The sequence below is a fragment of the Echinops telfairi genome, unplaced genomic scaffold (genome assembly GCF_000313985.2).
Source record: "Echinops telfairi isolate 266 unplaced genomic scaffold, ASM31398v2 ScPeMD7_36;HRSCAF=134, whole genome shotgun sequence".
NCBI lineage: Eukaryota > Metazoa > Chordata > Mammalia > Afrosoricida > Tenrecidae > Echinops > Echinops telfairi.
The window spans coordinates 1,625,243-1,629,894 of NW_022103934.1; the positions used below are offsets into that span (position 1 = coordinate 1,625,243).

At 63.5% G+C, this 4,652-nt stretch overlaps 1 protein-coding gene across 1 annotated transcript in view; it reads left to right on the plus strand.

The window, feature by feature from the left end:
* The first annotated feature begins 1,200 nt into the window (after positions 1-1,200).
* The window catches only part of S1PR2 (sphingosine-1-phosphate receptor 2), an 8,129-nt gene continuing 4,677 nt past the window's right edge, over positions 1,201-4,652 (plus strand). The window contains exon 1 of the mRNA XM_045290351.1: positions 1,201-1,244. The gene's annotated coding sequence lies outside the window, so the exon portion shown is untranslated. The remainder of the gene's footprint in view (positions 1,245-4,652) is intronic.

Genomic DNA, 4,652 nt, shown 5'->3' on the forward strand with positions numbered 1-4,652 from the left:
TTAGATCACACATACATCTTCATGGTGACATGGTTCCTGGGAGCCTTACACAAAGCTGTCTCCCATAAGCATGACGAACCATTTGCCTGGGGTCAGTTCTGACAGGCCAACCCCCCACCGTGTGGCAGAATCGAACTGGGTTCCGTAGGGGTTTTAGTGGCTGATTTTTTTTTGAGAAGTAGATCAACAGGCCTTTCTTCCAAAGTGCTTCTGACTGTACTTGACCCTCCAACCTTTGGGTTAGGCGTCCAGCTCTCAGAAGGCAGACAGACATCTTGGTTTTGCTTTGTTTACTGACAGTGCCCAGGGTTCCCCAAACAATGTGGAGCACCCAGGCTCAAGAAACCGGAGGTGTGTGTCTCTCAGTAGTTGGGCACACGGACATGTGAGTGCGGGAAAGAGGGAGAATGCAGAGAACCAGGTAGAAGGCTGGGTCTCCTGTGGAAGGCCTGCCAGGCAAACCCAGCCAGCACCTTGGCTGATTGCTGGATCACTAGGGTCAAGGGAGGGGGGCGGGGCAGCTCCTAAACTCCAGGGCCTTGTCAACGCAGAGAGCAAGCTGCCCGTCCTGGCGGCCTGACCCACAGGGATCACTGGATTCTTGGTCAAAGATGCCATCGAGTCTGCTCCATCTCAAAGCGATTCCATGCACAACACAGTGGAACACTGCCCGGGTCTCCACCACCCTCACAACTGGCATGTCCAACTCACCATCACCCAGTAGGCATTCATAGCCGCTTGCTGCGGGGACCCCTAGTAGGTAATTCACAGCTGGTTGTTGAATGAGGCTGGGATCAAGAGCAGACCTGGAATTGGGGCAAGGGGTCAGAAGGTGGAGGCCACCTGGCCAGGCAAGCCACGTCGTTTGGTGCTGCATGACGTCACGCGCCGGCCGACTCTCACGGGTGGGGGCTGGGCGGGGCAGGGCGGGAGGTGGCCGGGGGGCGGCGGACAAAGGGGTCCTGCGTACCGCCCCCGTCGGCCCTTTTGCGGGGGCCCCCGACTGGCCACATCTGGAATTCATTGCCGCCGCCGCCGGAAAGGGGCGGAGAGGAGGGCGGGGAGAGCTGGGGGCGCTGAAGCGGTGGCTCTCTCCGCCCCGCCTCCGTGCGTCCGTCCGTGGTCCCCAGCCCCGGGACGCTGCCGAGCCCGGCGGGCAACCCCAGCCCCAGCCGCGGCCGCCCCGGGGACTCAGACGCCGAGTCCCCTCCGGCCAGGGCAGGGACCCGGGCCGGCCACGCCAGGTGAGCACGCGTGGTGGGGTGGAACCACTGACCGGGAGGCGGACTGGGGAGCAGAAAGGGCGGACCCCGGTCCCCTAAGGTGGGGAGATCTAAGGGGGTGGTGGTGGTGGGGAGAGCCGGCCAGGGGCCGGGGGCGCACTGAGGCACGCACGCGCCGCCTGTGCTCCTGCTGCACCAGAAGGTGGTCCCGTGTGCCCTCCCCACGACCCCAGGCGACTCCCCCTGCCTCAGCAGAGAACCCCAGGACTTTGCACCCCGCCTTCCCCAGCGGCAGGAAGTTGGCGCCGAGAAGGCGAAATCCCAGCTCTTTCGGCTGGAGACGCTGGGAGGGAGGCTGGTGCACCCGAAGGCTGGGGAGGGGTGGGGAGGCAAGCGAGAGGCGTCGCGGGCCCCTCCTGGTGACCAGGCCAGCTTGAAGGCCAAGGATGCAGTGCGTGGTTGAGGCTCCGAACCGAGGCGTGGAGCCCCCCGCCCCCCAGCCCAGGGCCTCTGCCTCAGTTTCCCAGCGCTTGGAGTCCTCTCGTGGGGGTGGGGCCCGGTTCTGAAAGGGCACGGAGCGTGAGCGCCGGTCCGTTCCCCAGGGGCGGGGGAGGGCATGCGCTTGCGTTCGCGTGGGGAGGCTTCTGCGTGGTCCCTGCTTGGCGAGCGCCGGGACTTCGCCCCTCCTGAGGCTCGGGCTGACTCACCCGGGGATTTCCACCCCCTTCACCCACCCGTCTGTGCCCTTGTCAGACGCTCTGGGCACCGCGCGCGGAGCCCACGGCCCCCCGGGTGGTGTGACACCGACGCGGCACTCGCGGTGCGGCTGCTGTGCCACCTCCACCCCCTCCCCGAATCTCCAGGCGGAAGCCTCGGCGAGACGGCGAGGAGCGCCCCCCCACCCCGCCCCGTCCCCATTTGGAGGTGTGGGGTCCCGCGCGAGTGGCGGTCGCGGAAGAAGAGGGAAGGCGCGGCCCCAGGGCGAGAGTGGATACCGCGCATTCCTCTGCCAGATAAAGACAGCGAGAGAGCAGCCGGGGGGCGGGACCTGCAGCTGTCTCCACGGCGACGCGCGGGGCTTCGCTGCGGGGTGGGGGGTGGGACCCAAGGGGACCGAGGTGGCGCCGGGTCTCCTGGCTGTGGCTTTGGGCCTGAGCGGCGCCTTGGCTCCTCCACCGTCAGGGCCCCAGCTGCTGCGGCCTTTTCGGCCCATTCATTCCCAATGTCGCCTGAGCGCCTACTGTGTGCCAGGACTTGCTGTGGGCACTGGGATCCGAGTTGTTGCTGGCCGCCAGCACTCGCCGTCAAAGCCAGACAGAAAACCAGAAAGCCAGTCATAATTTCCGATCGCAGCCAGTGGTGTGAAGGCAATATAGCCAGTTGCTGAGGTAGAAAGGGCTGGGGGAAAGGGGAGGCGGAGGACTGGTGCGCAGGGGAGGCCCCTTTGACAAAGTGATTTTTCATCAGAAACCTGAAGGATGGTTGTGTGTGTGTGTGTGTGTGTGGAAAACACAAGGCAAAGTGAGAAACAGGATAGAGGCCCAGAGGTGGGGGTGGGGGCAGGGATGTGGGTAGCTGGTACAGAGGGACATTTAGGAGAAATAGTGCCTTATAGCCAGGCCTGGCATCCCTCCCCAGTTCATTTATCCGGAACCCCACCTTTAGGATAGCTTTGCTATCTTTATCAGCTCAGAAATGCGAAGGCAAGTCTGTTCATCTTTTACTTAGCACATGGTGGCACTACGTGAAAATGCCAGCCGTGCCTTCCTGCTATCACGTATGAACACAGATGGGCTCAAGTCAACCCCCAGGTCCCTGTCACCCCCCACACACACACCCGCCCCCGTTTCTTCTCTTCCTGCACTCAGTAGAGCAGGATCACACAGTCTGCCTCCCCTCCTGGAGATGCTCACATGGGAAAGTCTGCTGAACTGCTGAATGATCTCTCACAGCTGGGGCTGCAGGCTGCCAGGGGACTAGACACACTGCTCAGTGGCGCCCCCTCACCCTCTCCCCCATTCAAATGGTGCCCGAGGCAGGTGCCAATACCTGCCATACCTCAGGGCAGGTAGGCGGCAAATGTGGCTGCAGCAGAGTGATTTCTGGGAAACGTCAGGGGGCAGATTGGGTGAGCAGGGACCACCCCTTCAGGACAGTGGGGAGCCCTGGAAGAATTTGGAGCTGGGGGTGATCCACTAAAGATCTAACTATTGAATCACCCCCTGGCAGAGATGACACCCCGAAGGACCTGGCCTCTGGAAGGAAATCAAAAGAGAGCTGGGGTGGAGCCACGCAGCTGCTCCTACGGGACTAGGAGGGACATCTCCTACCTTCCCCTCACCTGATTTCTAGCCACACCGCTGGCTCCATCTTCTTCCCTTCTGCCACGCTTCCCTTCCCTCCAACGCCGAGGCCTGGCCTGGTGGGTTTGGAGCCCAGGCCCTCTTCCCGAGACTGCCCTGTGAAGGTGGACGAGAGACACACTGTGCTGAGCCAGCCTGAGGGGGTAGTGGGGTTAGAAACCAAGGCCTCTGCCTGCTTGGGGGCAAGTCCTCTGCCAGCCCCAGCCTCTTGACCCAGCTTCCTCTTTCTGGGAAACAGAGACCATCCTCAAGTTCCCGCCTTCTGTTCTCCGCCAGTCAGCAGGGAAAATGGGGGTTGGGGGCCCAGTTTCCCGTCTCCGACTGCTTCTCCCTTTGCAGATGCTTGGACTGGAAACTGGACACCGCCCTGGTGTGTGTGCGCGCAGTGAGTGGGGGACGGTGCCATCTGCCCCCAGGGAAAAAGACAGACTTTTTGGTTGGTTCCCTGGGGTTCGAGGGCTGGGCTCCCTTCTTATTTCTCCAGGAATGGGCTGTAAATCTTTGTCTTGGTCACCAGACTGGGGAGGGGTGGAAGCACCCCCCCCTCCGCGTGGGCTCTGCGGTGGGAGTGGGACACGCCCTGGGCTTCTTGAGCCAGCTAGTGTGGTTCCCAGGCCTGTCACTGAAGCCTTAATTTCCCATTATGAACCCCAGGAGGGGCCCAGCGGCCCAGGGCAGGCCCGGGAGGTCTGGTGGAGGGTGACCCAGCGGTCAGGCCGCGGCGCAAACGCCCTCCAGGGACCTCGCAAAGGCTGTGCCCGCTGCGGCTGTTCAGAGACCCACCCGGCGCACGGCCCCCCGCGGTGGAGCGCCCCCAACCGGCCAATCACAGGCGCGGATGCAGCAGCCAAGGGGCGCGCCGCTCCGTGCATGGGCCGGGACGTGATCCGCGCAGGGTGCAGGCTGCTTCCCGCCGATGGCCAGTCCAGTAAGACAGCGACCTGAAGCAGGCCAGCCCGGGGCCGGCTGCAGCGGGCAGAGGGCATCGGGGCACCCAGGGCCCCGTCCGGCGGGAAAACAAGGAGCCTCTTTGTGGCAATCTGGGAGGGGCGGCCCGTCCCCAGGG